This window comes from Ambystoma mexicanum, chromosome 12 (genome assembly GCF_040938575.1).
Source record: "Ambystoma mexicanum isolate Mex_15411 chromosome 12, UKY_AmexF1_1, whole genome shotgun sequence".
Taxonomy (NCBI): Eukaryota; Metazoa; Chordata; class Amphibia; order Caudata; family Ambystomatidae; genus Ambystoma; species Ambystoma mexicanum.
The window spans coordinates 876,527,569-876,548,738 of record NC_090936.1 but is presented as its reverse complement, the minus strand read 5'-3'; the positions used below and the strand labels follow the sequence as shown (position 1 = coordinate 876,548,738).

Genomic DNA, 21,170 nt, shown 5'->3' with positions numbered 1-21,170 from the left:
TGAGATCGCCTCGGTCATCTCCGCCCTCCCTAAAGGGAAAGCTCCCGGCCCAGACGGCTAACTGCCAAGTTCTATCAAGAGCACGTTGCCCTTCTTGCCCCGCGGCTTCATGAGGTTTGGGGTCGAATCGCTGCGCCTCGCCACCCTTCCCCAGTCCTTGCATGAGGCTGTCATCACCATGCTCCCCAAGCCGGGTAAGCCTCTTTATGAATGTGGCTCCTACAGACCCCTGTCCCTCATCAATACCGACACCAACATTTTCGCCAAGGTCATAGCAAATAGGTTCCTCCCCATCATGAAATACCTGATCCACCCGGATCAAAGTGGTTTTGTTCCTGCCTGCTCCACTGCCTTAAACATCCGGCGGTTATTCAATGTTATCTCTAGGATAGACCCCAAAGCCAACGGGGTTGCCGTGACGCTAGACGCCCAAAAGGCGTTCGACATGGTCTCATGGCAATACCTGTGGGTGGTGCTGGAGAAGATGGGGATCGGCCCATACATGATGGCCTGCATTAAATTGCTATATACTAACCCCGTGGCCAGAGTCCTGGTTAACTCTCACCTTTCAGCTCCCTTCACCCTCCACAGCGGAACTCGTCAGGGTTGCCCATTTTCTCCCCTCCTGTTCGCGATGGCTATTGAGCCCATGGCGGATAGTTTCAGAAACAACCATACCCGTAAAGGGATATGGCTACGGGACACCCCCGAAATCATATTACTTTATGCGGACAACGTGCTCTTGTACATAAGAGACCCATCGGTCCATCTCGACCCGATCATTCGTGAAATAATCAAAATTGGCACATTCTCGGGCTTCACTATAAATTACACTAAATCAGAAATCTTTCCCCTCACACCCACAACTTCCCAACCTGCATGCGAATTCCTGCTCAAGTGGGCCCCGAGGGCATCAAATACCTGGGGATCCAGGTGTCCCTCTCCAAGTCCTCTCTATTGGCTGACAACTATGGGGTGGCCGCGCAATATACTGAGACTAGGATGAAAAGATGGTGTAACCTTCCCCTCTCACTATCAGGGATGCTGTCCCTTATCAAGATGATCATAGTCCCAAAGCTCCTATATATATTTGCTAACGTCCCACTCTGGCCCGGGAAACAATACTTGCTGACTTGCATGCGGGTGCACTTGCTTCCTGTGGCATTCCGGTGCCGTGCGTAGGAAGTGGCAACTTATGACTCTGCCCTACGAGAAAGGGGGCTTCAATGCGCCAGATCTTACTCAGTATTGGATAGCCGCACAAGCTCAGCACGCCACACACTGGTACCAGCACCAGGACCCTCCTCCCCATGTTAAGCTTGAGATCCTCGCGACTGCGGAAGTAAATGTCATGTCTCTTATCCTTTTCCACTCGTATCGCTCGGACGCCCCTGCTGACCCGGTGGCCTCCACTATCAGAGCGTGGCGACAGGTTCTGCTGCCCCACTCTGGCTCCCGCCCGTACTATAACTGGCTTCCCTTGTGGTCGTTCCCTGGCCTCACCCCCACACAAGATAAGCTGTTGATGCGTCACTGGCTGGACCTGGGATACAGATCATTCTCCGACCTGTTCCCCGATGGGAATTTTATCACCCCGCATACATGGAGGCCAGGGCACTCCAAGACCTCTTTGGAGCTGCTGCAATACTTTCGACTCAGAGCGGCTGTCCAGGACATGTGGCCGTTGTATCCCGATGAACCCCCCCCCCCCCCCCCGAGTCCCCCAAGATTCGCTATATTGCGAATTCCGCAGGGGGCAGGGGCATAGTGTTCGCCCTGTATAAAATGTTGATGGCGCGAGCTGCAGAACCCCCCCACGCTGTCTGGGATGCTTGGAGCCGCGATCTGGGGTTGGACATCACAGATATTATGTGGACCAAAATGTGCATGCATACATGCAAGGTTTCTCTCAATTCTAGGGTCAGATGCATTCAATACAAGTTACTCAATCGCCTGTATTACACTCCTCACGCGGTTGGGAGATTTGCACGGGACCACTCCCACTCCTGTCAGAGATGTAGATCCAGCAATGCGGACCACGCCCACATGTTCTGGTCTTGTGTGGCATTGGCTCTGTTCTGGGAGGCGGTGCTTGGGGCTCTCTCTGAGATGGTGGAATTTCGTATTGACCCTGACCCTCTGTCTCTACTATTCGGGCTCTGGGAGGGGACCGATGCGAAGCGGGTTGCTAGATTTCTGAATGTGGCTGCGAGTGTGGCCAAGAAATGCATTCTGCAGTGTTGGAAACGGCGATCCCCCCCTTCACTAGAGATGTGGTTGAAAACCCTCACCTGGACACAAATGTGTGAGGAGGACTACATCAACATGTTGCCTGGGCATGCTTGACCTAAAAATGTTTGGACTGAGTTTTGTAGCTACCTGAACAGAAGGGTTGATTTGGAGCTTCTATCTTCTCCCCCATCTCCTGAGCAGGGGATTGATCATGCTGTAAGTTGAATGGCCCTGCTGTAATGGACCTGCTGTTATGAGCGTGAGTGATTTCTCTGTTGCGCCTGTGCATTGTCACCTACTCTTCTAATATGTAATTTGTGTTGTTGCTGTTACATGTACCGTGCCAGCTACTGTTTCTTGCCAATAAACAAAAGTTTAAAAAAAATAATAATAAATAAATAAAACCGAGTCCTTGCAAAAAGACCCAACCAGGGAATAAATATTAAATAAATAACCCGGCGGTATCTTTAACATTGCACCAAAAAGTGGAACCCGGCGGTATCTTTAACATTGCACCAAAAAGTGGTGCGTTTAAAATTAATGGAAAAGTCCCATAGGAAATATTCCGGTGGAATATTTTGCGTGGTAACCACTGCCACCAGCCAGAAACTCGACGACGGGGGACTGCAGAGTGCCCCCTCGAAAAACATACCCAGGGGCAATCTAATTACCCCTACCAGTACTTCCACAATATGATGGTTTGAACTGTTTCTGTTTACAATTTAAGACTCGTAAAGTCAATGGTGACTTTACATGCCCTGGGAGAAAGTAGTCAGTCCCAGGGTATGGAGTCTATGTTTGGGGGTCACTATGACACCCCTGTGTTACTGCACTGAGGGTGCTGTGTAACACATTTACCAAAAACCACATGAAACCCTATGGAGTAAAAGACCCCATAGCCGATAAAACACATTACAAAGTCAAAGGATACCTCAAATCATGTCTAAGAGTGGGAGAAAAAGAGTCTCACTCTTAGCAGGAGAAAATAATAAACCCCAGAAATCCAGTAAAGCTGCTGGGGGACTCACTAGGTTTGGGAAATTAGCCTTAACAGAGAATTCTCCCTAACATGGGGAACCCCTCAAGTGGATCTGTTCGCGACCGGTCTCAACCGGAAGTGCGAACTGTACTGCTACTGGGAATTTCCCCCAAGAGGAGCTCTAGGGGATGCATTCGTAGTGGACTGGGAATTTCCACTCTTGTACGAGTTTCCTCCTGTCCCTGTCGTTCCTTACGTGATCAGGAGGTTGAGAAAGTTTGGGAAATCCATGATCCTAATTTGTCCGGATTGGACCAGGAGGACATGGTATCCGGATCTTCTGCACATGGGCATCTGCCCTCCAATATGTCTTCCACAAAGAGAGGATCTTCTCTTGCAAGAGGAAGGTTGGGTTTCACCATCCAGACGCCAAGACACTTGGCCTTCACGCATGGTTTCTGAGAGGCTGATATGCAAGGATTGGGACCTCCCGGATGACGTTATGGAGATTTTGCTTTCGGCCAGAAGGCCAGCTACCAAATCCCTGTACTGGTGTCGTTGGAATAAATTCAGTAACTGGTGCAAGTATAAGAATGTGGATCCATTCCAATGTGGCACACCTATGGTGCTTTCTTTCCTGTTGCATTTAGCCAATCTGGGCCTCCAGATTGGAACCATAAAAGGATACTTGGCAGCACTGTCTATTTTTAAGCGGTCCTCCTGAAGAGTTCTCCTATTTCAAAATACCCATGATTGTACAATTTCTGAAGGGACTTACCAATGTATACCCTCCAGTCCCGTTTCATATATCTATTTGGGACCTTAACCTTGTTTTAAAATTCCGGTCATGTATCCCATTCGAGCCTTTGCATTCATGACTTCTAAGGCTACTAACATTGACACAGTCCTACATATTGCAATAACATCAGCCCACAGGATATGTGAGTTGCAGGCTCTGTTGCCAGCCTCCTCATACCATTTTCCAGGGTGAAACCATGCTTCCTACTGAAGGTAGTCTCCGACTTCATCTGTCGTAGAAGATAACGCTACCAACATTTTATCCTCCTCCTCATGCAGGCAAAGAGGAAGAGAGACTTCATAGGATAGACCCAAAAAGGGCTGTAAGCTTTTACATTTCAAGAATGGCAACATTTCGGCAGGATGATCAACTTTTCATTGGGTATACCGGCCCCAGATTGGGCCTGGCAGTAACCAAACAAACTATATCCAGGTGGATCATACTGGCCATTGGAGAATGTTATAGACTTGCGGGTAAGGACTCGCTGGAAGGGCTCAGAGCTCATTCCACCAGGAGCATGGCAACTTCTGCGGCTCTCCATCATAGGGGTGTCCCAGTAAATGACATCTGTGCAGCGTCCTCTTGGTCGTCAATTCACACATTTGTGAACTGCTTAGACTCTTCCTCTACTCAAGGATGACTTTTTGCTAAGGCCGTTCTCTATACGGTCCATGACCAAATTAATTGATAGCCCCACCTCCAAATTGTCAATGCTTTCGGAGTCTATCAAAGATGAGGAATACGTGGGCGGACACAATCCATTCGATGAACAAGTTACTTACCCCTGGTAACGTTCTTTCAACTGGATGTTCCTCCCACGTATTCCTCATTGCCCCTCCCAGCCTATCCCGCCGTACAAATTGTGTATTACACTCTGCACTTTCTGGGAGCTTGCAGTCTTGGATACGGCTGGTTAATTCCTCGAAAAAGTGGAACAGAAAAACAGAACTGAAGCCAACAGGCACTGCATGCGCTATTTGTGCTGACGATGACGTTGATGCTCATGGGAGGCCCTCTAGGGACATCGCATACAGTGCCCTCGGCCAAGTCATTTGTTTCCGAAGCAGCAAAGCTGATGAGATCATATATCAAAGAAGAGGAATACGTGGCAGGACCATCCAGTCGAAAGAACGTTACCAGGGGTAAGTAACTTGTTCTTCTACAGTTCAAGTGCAGGTTACTTATACAAGATTTATTTTCAAGATCCATTCACTTGCCTAGAAGCTAGGTCATAAGTGATTTAAGAAGTGGATTCCTAGAAACTGTCCTGAAACCTTTTTGAGTACTTAAAGTGCGTCATGTCATTCATGCCGTTGTCTGGTAGTCCACAGGTGGCCCCCTATGCGGGCAGGCTATGACAAAATTAAATTGAGCTGTCCAACCTTTCTGTTCCTTGTAGGGGAGCCCATCTGGTCAGTACCAGGATAGATACCGGGCCAGTGGTGGACCCTAGATCCAATAGTACCTTTCCTGTGTTTCACTTCACGTTGCTAGTGACTGCAGAGGCGAGTCGTACTTGTCATCAATGAGAGCTGGGTAGTTTGGCTGATTTTTGTGGTGAGAGGTGCGCTACTTCATCCAGGCCCTCCACGTTCACAACACTGCAACTCTGCTCCACTGCTGGCTCACTCAATCACAGTGACACAGGCTGTGGTCACAGTCCTCTCAAAATCCATCTGTGATCTGGTTGTCCTTCCTCCCCTCAGCAGACTGGCTTTGAAACTGAGATCCAGGCTGTAATATGCTCTCATGGGTCATTGCTCTGTGGTCCACCTTAGCAAATGTGGGTCTTCCAACCTTCTGCGTGAGGGAATGCTACACTGGTGGCGCCACTAATGCCCTCTGTCTTCTCCATTGTGCTCTCTCCTGGCACCCCTTTTGCATCTCCTTCCTTGCCCTGGGTGAATTTCATGCTAGTTGCTGTCATCCTCCTTGCTCTGGAGCAGTGGTGTGCCTCCCCTCTCAGCAGATCGTGATAAATGGAGCACTAAAAGGTGCCACGGTCCTGTGGGCCATCTGACCCACGGGGTAGCATCTTGTGTACTGGGTAGGCTGAAGCTGGAATTTGCAGTTTCATTTGTTTCTGCTGCTCACCTCACCCGCAGAATGCTGCAGCAAACATCGCACATCTATAATTACAATGCAGCTTTTCTGTGGATGACATTCTGCCTCTGAGCAGCTAGATTTGCCCGGTTGTGTTGCAGCTCTCTTTCTCTGCTCACATCTCTTCTATTGCTCGTTGTTGCTGCTACCAACTCTATAATACCCGGAAAGCGCATCCGCATCTGTCTTTTCATGTGACTAACCTCTTCATTTTTTCACTAGTTCACTTGAAACTGGATTACTTACACTCCTTTCTATTAGTCCTTCCCGACTAGCAGCTTTGCTCGCTTGCTTTCGGTCTATAACTCTTCTGTTGTTCTTCTTGGTATAAACCCTCATAACTCTATTTCTGCTGCTCCCGCCTCACTTTAGTGACTGTCTTTTGACTCTCAACTTTAATTTTCGCTTTATTGTCTTTAACGCTTTAAGTGCCATGGGTATATCCCCCCAGTGCCAAGGCCTTTTTTGGTGATTTCGGTATGTCGCCATTCAATGCCTTGTAACTTGTTTGTTACATGAGATATCTCAGCCAAATTTGGCCCCTTTTTTTTCCACATGTAGGCGGTCGTAACGCCAACCAGGAATCCTAGGTTGCTCTAGGGGGTGAGAGAAAATAAGCAAAAAGAGCAAATTTATTATTTTTTTTCTCAAAAAATTGCAATATAATGATGTACGATGTACAAAGAAGCCTGTGTTTTTTTCCCTGTAAGAGCTAGGAACAAATGGTTTGCTGTGCTGAATTCCCCAATTTCCTGGCCTTCAGGAACAGGTTGAGTGGAAATTAAAAAAAATAATTATGATGTGATTATCAACCGTTTTGTGAGAGGTAGGCGATTTTGGCCATTTTTGCCAATTGGACATGCATGGACGGAATGGAAAAAAGGGTAGGAAAGCCTAATTGGAGGACAGAAAGGCATACATTTCTGAAAAGTAGACAAAATTCCAAGTTTAGGAAGTGGTGATTTGCGCAGGTCGGGCAACAACTAGGTCGGGGAAAAAGCAGGAAAATGACAGAGAAAAAGGTATGTGGTGGACATGGTTGGCATGGTACGGCAATGGCTTCTATTAATTTTCAGAAAAACAATGCTCTGCTACATTCCCCCCGACTCTTTCAGTTAGGAAATTACACATTTTTTGTAGTGTTTCACAAAACAAGCAAGACCACAAGCCAAACACTGAGCCATGGTACACAGGAGTTTTATGCTTACGGCCTGAACAGACGTACTTAGCATGTGTAAATCGGGGAAAACCAATGTGGTGAGGAACGGCAAGCATACATTTTTGTAAGAGCACAGGCAGACCTTTTCAAGGGTAGGTGACTTGTGCAGGTTACAAAAGTGTATTTTGCCTAAAGCAGCGAATAAACGTAGTGCACATTTGGGAAATGAAAGGTTTGTGTGACAAAGGGCACCAGCAAATGGGTCAAAACGTTATGAAAACCACACAAACACAGCAAATGTCATACCATCCCGTGTTTCCACACGTGTCCCGATGAAAACGGTACCTTACATGTGTGGGTGCACGTACCTGGGCGCCAAGGGGAAAGCCGAACACACCCCTAACTCCAAGTCTTTTCCGACATCTGAATTTCCCGATTTTTCCGGACGGGCACACCATACGGGTATGGCCCTTGGGTATTCAAGCCACCAAGGAAAACTGAGAACCCCATGCATTTCCAAAAAAAGGACACCCATGGGAATCCGCAGAGGTCTGACTTGTGCAAATCGGCCCAGAATGTATTACCCAGAAACCCCAGCAAAGTCTGAAATATGGCAAAATAAACGCATTTTCCACACATTTCACTCAGCTCACCCACCGAAACACGCTGCCAACAACACCTGGCCTATCGTCCCGCGTTCCCACAGGTGTCCCGATGAAACCGGTACCTCACATGTGTGGGTGCACCTACCTGGGCGACAAGGGGAAAGCCTAAAACACAGGTAACCCCAACTCTTTTCGCACAGCAAGATTGCAGGATTTTGACTAATGTGCACACAATACAGATTTGGGCCTAGGTTGTCCAAGCCACCAAGGAAAACTCGGAACACCATGCATTTCTGAAAAGAGGACACAAGTGGGAATGCACAGAGGTCTGACTTGCGCGAAGCAGCCCAGGATGTATTACCCACAATCCCCCACGAAGTGTGATATTTGGTGGGGGGGGAAAACACAATTTTCACTTTCAGTGTTACGCTCACCTGGTCTCCACAGGGACGCCGAACGTAACTGGACGGTCTGATGTTGAATGGCTCCTCGTGCCTCTTCTGCTTCTCACTTCTGTCACGAAAACAGGTTTGCCTAAAAGGTTAAATGAAACGTTACCCAACCGTAAGGAGGAGGGCCAACTCCTGCCTCCCGTGGCCGCCTTGTGCACCCCTCTGCTATGTCTCATCTTAGTGTTATGAATGGCGGACTCTCCATCCTGCGACTATATGCAGGGGTGCGTAGTAGTTCAAGGATCTAGTTACTTCACTGATCCTGCAGAGTTCCAGACAACTATGACTCAATGGCGTAAGTCTTTATACCAATGGTATGGATTGCTTTAGAGTTCAAGTTGCCAAAAGTTCACTCCTGTGCCTCTTCCTTACAGGTTTTCCCCTTGTGCATAAAGATGAAGCATACTCCTTCCCAGGAATGTTGATCTGGATTCCAAGGTAAGTTTCACACCAGCGTTATGCCAATAAGTCTTTACATACGGTATTGTTCTTCTGCGCAATTAACCTGCTTGTATTCTGCGGGTGCTGTATCCCCGGGACGGAGATCGCGTGGTGATGTCTTGCGGAACCGCTAGGGAATGCGCTGCGTAAGATTTAAATGTCTAAATGAGGCCTTTCCCCAATGCGCAGCTAACCTGATGTCTTCTTTTGTGTTCAACCGGTGCGGCAGCTCCGAAGCGGCGATTGAATGATGTTGGCGATCGAGTGATGGTGCTTCGATGGATCGCTGGGATGAGCAGCTGTCTGGTAAGTATTAGCGCTGCGCAGGATAGCAATGTAGTTTTTGGTCTGCCCGGCTAACCTGGTGGTTTCTCCTTTTCAGTTCAGCAGAAGCGAAGACTCCAGAGCGATCGAGATGGGGCATCGGGTAAGAGCCTTGTTCTGTTTTCTCCTCTCGCATTCTTCCTTTGCAGGCAGGTTGTGAAAACTGGACAGGCGTGGCTGAAGACAGGCCTGAAGTTAGCAGACATGGTGAGTGTTACGCTGCAGGAGTGCAGAATAACGCGAGGCGTGTTCTGTTCTGAGGGCGTGGTTTATATAGCTTTCAAGAAGTAGTTCCCTGGTAAAGTAGTCCCTTCATCCTGCCTCAGACTGGTCTGCACGTAGTTCCCTTCCTTTGAAACCTGCCTTACTTGTGAGGGCAGCATGGAGGTCCGAGTCCAGGGATCCCTTGGAGAACCCTTTGGGGCCTTAAAGGTCCCAATGGGTGCCAGGACCCTGGGCAGGTTTGTCTGTTCCTGATGTCTGGGGGCAAGCACCGTGACAGCCGGGATCGCGCAAGTCAGACCTCTGTGTATTCCCACGGGTGTCCTCTTTTCAGAAATGCATGGGGTTCCCTGTTTTCCTTGGTGGCTTGGACACCCTAGGCCCATATCTGTATGGTGTGCCCGTCTGAAAAAACTGTGAAATTCAGCTGTTGGAAAAGACTTGGAGTTAGGGGTCTTTTAGGCTTTCCCCTTGGCGCCCAGGTAGGTGCACCCACACATGTGAGGTACCGTTTTCATCGGGACACATGTGGGAATGCGAGACGGTAGGCCATGTGTTGTTGGCGGCGTGTTTCACTGGGTGAGCCGAGTGGAATGTGCAGAAATTGTTTTTTTATTCACCACATTTCGGAGTTTGCCGGGGTTTCTGGGTAATACAGTCTGGGCCGACTTGCACAAGTCAGACTCTGTGGATTCCCACAGATGTCCTCTTTTCGGAAATGCATGGGGTTCCTCGTTTTCCTGCGTGGTTTGGTCACCCTAGGACCAAATCTGTAGGTTGTCTCCCCATACCCTTTGGGGGTTACAAGTGGTGTAGCCTTTTTCCTTTTGTGCCCTGGTAGGTGCACCCACAACTGTGAGGTACCGTTTTCATCGGGACACCTGTAGGAATGAAGGTATGACATCTGTTGTTGGCGGCGTGTTTCGGTGGGTGAGCTGAGTGAAATGTCTTAAAATTGTGTTTTTTACCCCCAAATATGGACTTTGCCAGGGGGTTTGGGTAGTAGATTCTAGGCTGATTTGCGCAAGTCAGACCTCTGTGGATTCCCAAGGGTGTCCTCTTTTCAGAAATGCATGGGGTTCCCTGTTTTCCTGCTGGCTTCGACACCCTAGGCTCAGATCTGTAGGTTGCCCACATGAACAAAATGTGCTGTGCCGAAAGGCTTGGGGTTACCAGTGGGTTACCCTTTTCCTTTTGCGCCCCAGGTGCACCCACACATGTGCAGTACCATTTTCATCGGGAAAAGTGTGGGGACGCGGGAAGGTAGGCCATGTGTTGTTGGTGGGGTGTTTCGGTGGGTGGCCAGAGCCAAATGTCTGAGAATTGTCTTTTATTTCGAGACAATTTCAGAGACATTTCCCTCTGTCCATGAGGTACCCCTGCCACCTATTTGGGGTGAGAGGGGAGAGGGCTACCAAAAATTGTGGGACAGGCCCCCCCAGTGGGTGAGGCAGTAAGGTTTGGGCACCCTGGCGCCAGATTGACACACCAATGTGCCCCTCTGCGCCAAGGCAAGTTTGGTAAACAAAGAAAAACATCGAAAAATGCACTCCTCCCTTTGCTCAGGCGTCCCTTCCTAGGAGAAGATATCTGGTCCCAGGGAGGGCATTAGAAAATTCCCCTTCCCTTTGGGGTGCCACACAGCCCCCCTCCCCTAAAATCCATTCCACCATTTTTCCTTTGGTAACCCAACTCCCCTTGGCGCAGAGGGGCACATTAGTGTACCATTCTGGCCCTGGGGTGCCCAAACTTTACTGCCCCACCCACTGGGGGCCTGTCCCACAATTTTTGGGGGTCCTCTCCCCCTCACCCTAAATGGGGGGGCGGGGGCACCTCATGCAGGCCTCCCTGGGCCTCCTACAAACGGCTGCATGAGGTACACCCCCCTCCATTTGGGGTGGGGGAAGAGTGCCCCCAAAAATTGTGACAGGCCCCCCAGTGGGTGGGGCAGTAAGGTTTGGGCACCTCGGGGCCAGATTGGCACACCAATGTGCCCCTCTGCGCCAAGGCAAGTTTAGTAAACAAAGAAAATAATTCAAAATGGCAGGCTGCACTTTAGCGGGGGCTGGGGGCCACCCTACACCACTGGGGAATTTTCTAATGTGAAGGGGTGCACCTCTCCACCCCCACCCCAATTGGAGGGGCGGCGCATCTCATGTAGCCCTCCCTGGGGGCAGATAAGGGGGGTGCTGTCCTGCACTCCTCCCTGGGCTCAGGCGTCCCTTCCTAGGAGCAGATACATGGTCCCAGGGAGGGCTGCATGACATGGCACCCACTCCATTGTGGGTTGGGGGTGGGGTCAACGCCCCATCCATTAGAAAATTCCTGTCCCTTTGGGGTGCCCCACAGCCCCCCTAAAATGCGTTCCACCATTTTCACTTTTTTCCTTTAGTAACTCAACTCCCCTTGGCACAAAGGGGCACATTGGTGTGCCAATCTGGCCCCGGGGTGTCCAAACCTTACTGCCCCACCCACTGGGGGGGCCTGTCCCACAATTTTCTCTCCCCCCTCACCCCAAATGGGTGGCGGGGGCACCTCATGCAGGCCTCCCTGGGACTCCTACAAACGGCTGCGTGAGGTACACCCCCCCTCCATTTGGGGTGGGGTAAGGGTGCATGACATGACCCCAAGTCCATTTTAGGTGGGGGGGAACCCCTTTCCATAAAAAAATCCCTGGTTGCCCATTTGGGGGGGATGTTTCACCCCCCCAAACACCAGCCATGATATCTATTTTTTTTTGCCCCCCTACCCATGGGGGCAGATGGTGACCCATACGCCCCCAGGGGTCTCCATTCATGTGGCCCAACGCTTTGGGGCCACGGGGGGGAGGCGTCCGCATACCTAGTAAACTGCCCCCTTCCCCTGCCTCTGTAACATATCCCTGGTGTCTAGTGTGCATTGCTGCCTCTGATCAAGCACCCTGCGCCCAAACCGGGAGCAGCAATGTTGTCACACAAGGTGTCTTGGAAAGGGGAGATTCTCCCCTTTTCAACGACACCATCCCAGAAACAATCGCTGGTGGCTAGGGCCCCCAATCACCCTCCCCCTTCACATTATGTACTTTTTTTCTCGACGTTTTTTTTTAATGCCCCCACCCCTGGGGGCAGGTGGTCACCTATCTGCCCAAAGGGGTCTTTACATATGTGACCCCATGCTTTGGGGCCTCGGGGGGAGGAGGCTGCTTACCTAGTAAGCATCCCCTCCTCCCCCCACTTTCAAAACACATCCCTGGTGTCTAGTGCCATTGCTGCCTACGGATCGAGCGCCCTGCGCCCGATTCATGAGCAGTAATGCTGTCACAAATGGTGCCGTTGGAAAGGGGAGAATCTCCCCTTTCCAACGACACCTGCCTCGATCTCTGGCTTGAAATACAGCCGTAGATCGGGGCAGAGCGAGAAGGGCACTCACCTTCTCTCTTCACCGCAGCAGCCGAAAATGGCTGCTGCAGTGAATTTACTTTCAGTTTCACACTGGCCATAGCCCGCGGATTGGATTACAGTTTTGTGTGATCCCTGCTTTGTGGGCAAAGGCAGCCTCTCAACCGCGGGGAGGCTCGGAGCGGGGATGGCCCGCTTCAAGCCTCCTCATTGGCTGAGGGGCTGCCACGCCCGCCGCCGGGGACAAAGGCCGTGGAATCCCGACGGAGGGATTCCCGGCCGGGTAGGGACCTGGCGAGAGCCAATCAGAATGCTTGTTGCATTCAGATTGCCTCTCGCCGGGTACTTATTTTTCTTTTGCTTATCTCAGTACTTCACTGTCACCTTCGATAGCTAAAGTATTGGAATATCACATAGGTGCAGACCTTTTTCCTCTTTTGAGAAAATAAGTATTTGGCAACCATGGCTGGAAGAGACTGACCGCTGAAGGAAGCATCACTAAAGATAAACACGGAATACATGGAGTACAAGAAAAGTTCATGATAAAATAATAGGTATGCAAAGATGGCATCCGCTTTAAAAGGAAAAATAATAGTGGCATTTCTTATGTTTGAAAGGCAACCTCAACTGACCGCCTTAATATTGTAGTTCTAAATGAAAGAAAAAGGCATACATACCCAATTCTGTTTGCGAGCTTGGTGTCCTGTCCTGTTTTTTTCATTGCATTCTGTGGCTTCTAGTACTGCATTTGTAATGAACTAACAGAATTACCAGTTACAGAATACAAAGAAAAAGCATGTCTGGACAAGCATTTCCCAAAGTAAAAGACTTGATTTACTGCAAAGTGCTTCCCTTCATTAGTTTTTTTAAATGGTGTGCCTCCCCCTATTGGCTAAAGGTAAGCACTGCACACATGACTTTGTTCTAGGCTGACACATGTTTTGCAGTTGTTGCTTTAGCAAGGCCACTAACTTTATAATATCCAATTGAAATTTTGTGTGTATTTGTTGATGTACTAGAAGAAAAACCTAAATAGCATGGCATGATAATTAGCAAAGCAAAGGGGGGAGTGATTGTGGAAGAAACTTAAAAACAAGAAATAGCGACGTTCTTTTCTCTTGGTAATCAATAATTGAATCCTTAAATTAATTGTAGCTGTATTGCTTCCCAAGGAAGAAACTAAATAAAGATGTAGATGCATCTGAATTCTTTTAAGAAGCGATTGAGTTCGAATGGAACAATGTTGTTATTTCAGTTATTATTTCACAAAGATTGGAAGGGAGGTAAATTCTGATTTCTTCCATGAAAGTTCGACGTTTGACGGCCACTAAAGTCTCAGAGATGTAACCACTCGGTTCTCCTTCACTTTCAATTGAATCCAAGTCAGCACTTTCTGGTGAGTTTCCAGGATTACTTTCGATGGGATTGGTTCCTCCGACGTATTCCATATCTATGACAGGTGCTGCTTTGGAAAATTTTCGGCGTCTGTGTCCTGCTTCGATGACGTCGATACACTGTCCTCGAGGGCCTCCGTCGAGCCGACGTCACCGGATCTTATAAGTAGGGCGCACGACGCCCGTAACCACAGTTTTGTTTTTTCTGCGAATATGTTCGCTTCTGAGATCTCAGCGCGCCTCGGTTCTTCTGATTTATATTCGATCGGTTCTTCGACCTTGTTAGTTTGTGAAGATATCATGTCTTTGTCTTCTTCTACCCCGCGGCTGGGTTTCAAGAAGTGTCGGGACTGCGGTTCCAAGATGTCGCTTATGGACTCGCATGATGCCTGCCACTGGTGCCTCGGTGAGGACCACGCCAGGGATGATTGTGACGATTGCCAGTTGTTAACATCGAAGGCCTTGCGGGAGCGGAAGAAGCTTTCTGTCGGTAGGGTTTCCAAGCCCCGAAAGTCGAAATCCGCTGGGCTTTCGACCGACGATTTGAGAGGCGACTCTCCACGTCGTCGGCATAAGTCCAGGGGGTCTCGGTCCCGGAGTGGTCCCCGCCATTCCTCTGCCTCTTCGAGGCACTCGCCGAAGCGCCGTCGCTGTTCGCCTTCCCCGTCCTCGTCCGAGGACTCCACCCGTCGGCGGGTAGCTTGTCCCAACAAGCACTCTTCTCCTGCGGAATGGGATGCATTTCGTACAGAGATGATGGCGATTTTTCAGTCGCAGGGCTCTGTTCCGTCCGCGCCTTCGAAAGAACCCGGCAGGAAACGTACTAGGGCCACCACTCGCACGCCTTCGGGCTCGGTTGTTCGGTGTGATCATCGGGCGCCTTCAAGGTCCCGATCGGACAAGGCGGATCGCTCTAGTCATGCCCACTCCAGGTCCCGGTCCTCGACGCCCTCGAGACCGTCGGAGCCTGTGAGTTCTTCGAAGAAGATGTCGAGGCCATCAGCGCCATGCCCATTGAGGGACTCTCTCGAGGCTCTGCCTCCGAGGAAGTCATCGACCTCATCGGTGCCGAGGCCGTCGAAGGACACGCTCGGGGCTCCGCCCTCGAGGCCTGTGTCGAAGCCATCGGCGCCATGCTCGACGCCGATTCTGTCGACGCCTTTTGAGGATGATTTATCGGAGGTACCCCGTGCATCAGTCGAAACCCCGAGGAAGGCCCTGAAGAAGTTGGTGAGACCTGTCTTCGAGCCTTTTTCTGTGCCCTCCTCCAGGGATTTATTCCAGCCTCTGGATTATATTTCTGAGGTGGAGGAAGGGTCTGAGGAAGGTTTGGTTCCTGATGAGGTTCCTGACGAAATATTGTCTGGTCATAGCCAGATTGAAGACCTGCGTCAGTCTTTGCACGACGCCAGTGGTCTTGATACCTCCCCAGAGGTTGAGTTTGGCAGGCCTGAGCCTGGTACACATGCTGACTCTTCGTACAGGTGGCTGATGTCGAGGGTGACGGAGTACTTGGGATGGTCTGCGCCACCAGCAGATTTTCTGCAGGATGACCTGACAGATATCTTGGACCAAGGTCCACCAACTGACCCGGTACTGCCATTCCATATGGCCTTGCAAAGAAGGGTGGCAGCGGCTTGGACTGCTCCGGAGAGTCTCCCAGCAGTGGGTAAGTCGTTGCCGAAAAAGTACCGCCCAGCCAGTGGCGACCCCGGCTACTTGTCCATGCACCCTACTCCGGAGAGTTTGGTGGTGCAGGCGGCTACGGCCCAGCAAAACAGGCGTCGTACCCTACCATCCCTCCTGATAGGGACGACAAACGTTTTGACGGTTGGGCGAAGAAAGTCTTTTCTTCAGGGTGTATGGCTTTGAAACAGCCAACTCCGTGTGTGCCTTAGCACGTTTCACTCGCACTCTGTGGAATTGCGTTTCATTGTCGGCTGAACATATTCCCGAAGGGGAGGAACGGGATGGCTTTCTTGCCCTTGTACAGGATGGCAAGGATGCCATGTGTAAATCCGTTCAGTCGGGTCTGGACGTGGCAGACTTTGTCAGCCGGTCCATGGCGGCGAGCACTGTGATGCGCAGATTTCCGTGGTTGCGGAAGTCGGGGTTTGCTCCGGATGTACAAGCCCGGCTTCTCAACATGCCCTTTGATGGTGACCATCTTTTTGGCAGCAAGGCTGACGAGAGCCTTGAGAGGTTGCAGACCTCCAAAGCTGCAGTGAAGTCGTTGAGCGCTGCAGTTTGCCAACCTCCGCCTTTTCATCCTAGGGGACAGCAATGGAGGGGGGGTTCCTTTCAATACTACTCTACCTTTGGTAGATTCAGGGGAGCTGCAAGTCAAAGGGGCCAACGTAGGAGTACCAGAAGTGGAAAACAAGGTACTCGAGGTGCCAAGGCCACTCTGGCATTTGCCTCTCTGCCCTCAAGCACTGCCGCAGCCGCTTCAGCTCCGTCATGAGGGCATGTCCCATGGTTCGGTGGTTGGGTAAGGCTGGTGCAGCATCTTGTAGAATGGCGTGCCATTACTTCAGATGTGTGGGTTCTGGATATCATAGCCCACGGCTACTGTCTTCCTTTCCGGGAGAGGCCTCACGACAGTCCACCAGGGAATCTCTCTTTGAAGAGTCCGGATCTGCTCCTTGCGCAGGAAATCAAATCCCTGCTTTAGAAAGGCGCCATAGAACTGGTGCCTGTACCGGAGAGGAACAAGGGATCGTATTCATCTTATTTTTTGATTTAGAAAAAAGACTGGGGATTGAGACCCATCATGGACTTGCGTGGTTTGAACAAGCTCCTCAGGAAGGACAAGTTCAAGATGGTTACTCTCTCTCAAGTCTTCCAGGCCCTTCAACTTCAGGACTGCTTGGTGTCTCTCGACCTCAAGGACGCTTACTTTCATGTGCCGATTCATCCCAAGTACAAGAAGTACCTGAGGTTCGTGGTTGGCGATTCGCACTTTCAGTTTCGGGTCCTGCCGTTGGGATTGATCTCCGCCCGAGGGTTTTCACCAAGCTCATGGTGGTGGTGGCAGCGTATCTCAGGAAAGGGGGGGGATTCATGTCTACCCCTACCTGGACGATTGGTTGATCATGGCGCGCTCTCCCGAGCAAGTCCTGGGTCATCTGTCAGTCACCTGCCACTCCCTTCACAGGCTGTGCTTCTCCCTCTTCTTAAAGAAGTCCCACTTGACGCCAACCCCTGGGGCAGTGTTTCCCTCCCCGGTGAGGGCTCATCACATTCTGCAGATGGTGCACAAGTTTCAACATGGCCAGAGTCTCCCGGCGTTCGAGTTCTTGAGGTTGCTAGGCCTCATGGCATCCTGCATTCTCCTGGTGCCAGAGGCCAGGCTGCGGATGAGATCTCTGCAGTGGGCTCTCAAGATGCAGTGGTCGCAGTCCTCGTGCAGTATGTTGGATCCCGTTCAGGTGCCGCCCTCGGTCGCCCAGGATCTTCTGTGGTGGGCCGGCGAAGGCAATCTGATGAAGGGGGCTCCATTTTGGCTACCCTGGCCAGAGGTGACGATCATGACGGACGCATCACTCACGGGATGGGAGCTCATGCCAACGAGTTGACACTCGGCGGTCGTTGGTCTCCGTCGGAGTCCAGACTCCTTATCAATCTGTTGGAGCTGAGGGCCATCAGGCTAGCTCTGAAGGCTTTTCTGCCAACTGTGCAAAGGAAGAATGTCCTGATTGACGGACAACACAGTGGCCATGCACTACCTCAACAAAAAGAGGGGGCAGGGTCACTTCCTCTGTGCAGAGAGGCGATGCAGCTCTGGTTCTGGGCCATCCAGCAGGAAATTTCGATCACGGCAGTTCATCTGGCCGGAGACAAAAACGAGGTGCCGGACGCTCTGAGCAGGCAGAGCACAGTCTCTCACGAGTGGGAGCTGGCTCAGGAGACACTTCTGGAGATCTTCGCCCTTTGGGGGACCACACAAGTGGATCTCTTCGCCACCAGTGTCAACCGGAAGTTCAAAAGATTCTTCTTGCGGGAATTTCCTCCAAGAGGAGCCTTAGGGGACGCATTCGTAGTGGAGTGGTCCTTACCACTGCTGTACGCGTTTCCTCTAGTTCCTGTCATTCCACAAGTGCTGCAGAGGTTACGGAGGTTCGGTACCCGAATGATCCTCATTGCTCCGGCATGGGCCCGGAGAACATGGTACCCGGAACTTCTTGACATGTCCATCTGCCCTCCACGCCGTCTTCCCTACTGAGAGGATCTGCTCTCACGGAAGTGGGGGGGTCAGGTTCTCCATCCAGAGGTCAAGTCCCTCAACCTTCATGCTTGGCTTCTGAAAGGTTGAGATATAAGAATGGGGACCTCCCTGAAGATGTGATGGAGTTGTTGCTTTCGGCCAGACGGCCTGCAACAAAGTCCCTGTACCGTTGCCGGTGGAGAAAATTCTGCGACTGGTGCAGGGGTAAGAATGTGGATCCTTTTTCATGTGCCATTCCTGTGGTTCTGTCTTTTTTGCTTTCGTTAGCCCACAAGGGCCTGCAAGTGGGTACTATTAAAGGCTACCTGGCGACGCTGTCCATCTTTAAGCGCTCGTCTGAGGAGTGTTCTTATTTTAAGATTCCTTTAATTTCGCAGTTTCTGAAAGGGCTCACTAATGTGCTCCCACCGTCCCCTTTACAGGTGCCCGGTTGGGATTTGAAACTCGTTCTAAAATTCCTCATGGGTGCTCCATTTGAGCCTTTACATTCTTGTCCTTTGAGACTGTTGACCCTTAAAACTGTTTTTTTAGTTGCGGTTACTTTCGCTCGCAGAGTGAGTTAGTTGCAGGCACTATCTGTTAAGCCACCCTTCACGGTGTTTGATAAGGACAGGGTTGTCCTTAGGGTTCGTCCTTCTTTTCTTCCGAAAGTTGTCAGAATTTAATTTAAGCCAGAAGGTCATTCTTCCGGCGTTCTATTCTCCTCCACATCCTGGTAAGGAAGAGGAGAGGCTCCATAGGTTGGATCCTAGGAGCGCTTTAAGTTTCTGCATCTCACGCATGTCCAGTGTCAGAGTGGACGATCAACTCTTTGTAGGATACGCTGGAAGGCGTTTGGGACAAGCTGTTACTAAGCAGACTTTGTCTAGATGGATTATCTTGACAATTTCTGAATGTTACACTTGGCGGGTAAGGACCCTCCGGTAGGCTTACGGGCCCATTCTACTAGAGGTGTGGCTGCCCCTACTGCTCTGCAGAGGGGTGTTCCCATTTGTAACATTTGTGAAGCAGCCACATGGGCCTCTGTCCATACTTTTGTAAAACACTACTCCCTGGATTCTATCCATGGGCAGGACTTGGCCTTTGGTAAGGCCGTCCTCTATTCTGCAATTTAATTGGGCATTCTAAAATTCTAAATTCTTTTCCCTCCTCCATATGTTGGTTCTGCTTTGGGAGTCTGTCATAGATGTGAAATACGTCGGAGGAACCAACCCCTTCGAAGAACAAGTTACTTTCTTACCTGATAACGTTCTTTCGATGGGATGTTCCGACGACGTATTCCGCATCGTTCCCTCCCAACCTGCCCCGCTACAGAATTTCTTATGCAATTGCAGCTTACGTTTCCGCAAGGCTTTCTGTGGTCATTCTGGCAGAAGATTGGTGCCACTCGTTCTGGAAAAAAACTGCAACTGAGGCTACGGGCGTCGTGTTTTCTACTTCTAACATCCAGTGACCTCGGCTCGACGGAGGCCCTCGAGGACAGCGTATCGACGTCATTGACGCATTACGCAGATGCTGAAAATTTTCCGAAGCAGCACAGCTGTGGTGATTACCTGTCATAGATTTGGAATACGTCGTCGGAACATCCCATCGAAAGAACGTTACCAGGTAAGAAAGTAACTTGTTCTTCTTTAAGCTCTGCATTTTTGTTATGTATGTCATTGTATTTTTTCTTAAATGTGAGAATTCTAATCACATTCAAGTATTCATGCTTAGAAATGTGTATCTTAACCTGCTCTAGTCGTGCATGATTAAATGTAATGTGCCATAATTGTCTTTCCTTGACTCAAGACATTTCATTTCTTACTTACGTTTCTCAATCTTTATGATATGGCATTTATAACGCGCTTATACACAAGTGTTTCCATGCGCAACGAGGCAAGGGTGTGGAACAGAGGGAAGACGGAGACAACGATTTTACTAGGCCAGGTGACATTGAGATCGCGCAAGTGCAGGGGAGGGGGAGAAGGGGAAAAGTGCGAGGGGAAAGGTGAAGGGGGAAAAGTGCAGTACATAAGATAAACAGTTAATAAATAAAAACAATAAATACGATCAATAAATAGGAAGTGCGGCCAGCTGGTGGCAGGTGCAAGGGTAAGTGCAGACATCAGGAGTGAAGTGCTGGTAGGGGGCTGTGGGGGATACAGAAACAGCCCCCAAAGTGCAAAGGCTGCCAGGGGGGCAGAGCAGTTGTGCATCTGGCAGGGAGGGAACCTGGGCCCAAGAACAGCTGGTAACCAGGGGACCAGTACAGTTTGTCAGGAGTTCAGCAGGGGAGAGGATGAGAGAAAGCAGAAGCAAAGAGTAAGATCTTGAGGTGCTTCCGGAACCGGAGATGGTTCTCCTAAATTTTCAGAGAGGGCAGGGAGGAGAGGGAGGCCCCAGCTGAAGAAAGAGATCTACATCCAACTCACTGCTTGGAGAAACGACTGACCCTGAGAGAGTTGTAGGCATATGAGTGAAGAGCTCGAGAAGGAAGATATTTAAGGAGAGAGATTTGAAGGTATTGAGTCCCCAGAAGGCCTTGTAGACAATGCAGACGGTTTTGAATGTAATACCCGCAGCCTCTGGGACCAAGTGCAGAGATTTCAGTCCTGGAGAGATACGATCCCTGGACTGGATGCCAAGAACATGTCTCGCAGTCCTGTTTTGGATGAGTTCCAGAGGGTGAAGAGTAGAGGCAGGCAGGTTTAGAAAGCGGTTGTTGCAGTAATCCAGCCTAGAGAGAACCAGAGCTCTGGTGACAATGAGCTTCTGGGGTAAGGAGAAGGAATAATCCCTCTGAGGAGGTGCAGCTGGTAGTGCGACTTCTTAGAGACTTCAGAGATGTGAGGAGAGGAGGAGAGTGTGGAGTC

At 50.2% G+C, this 21,170-nt stretch overlaps 1 protein-coding gene across 2 annotated transcripts in view; it reads left to right on the top strand.

Annotated features, from left to right (window-relative positions):
* Positions 1-21,170, top strand: part of SCYL2 (SCY1 like pseudokinase 2) — a 1,629,773-nt gene that overhangs the window by 663,025 nt on the left and 945,578 nt on the right. The gene's annotated exons all lie outside the window — the stretch shown is intronic.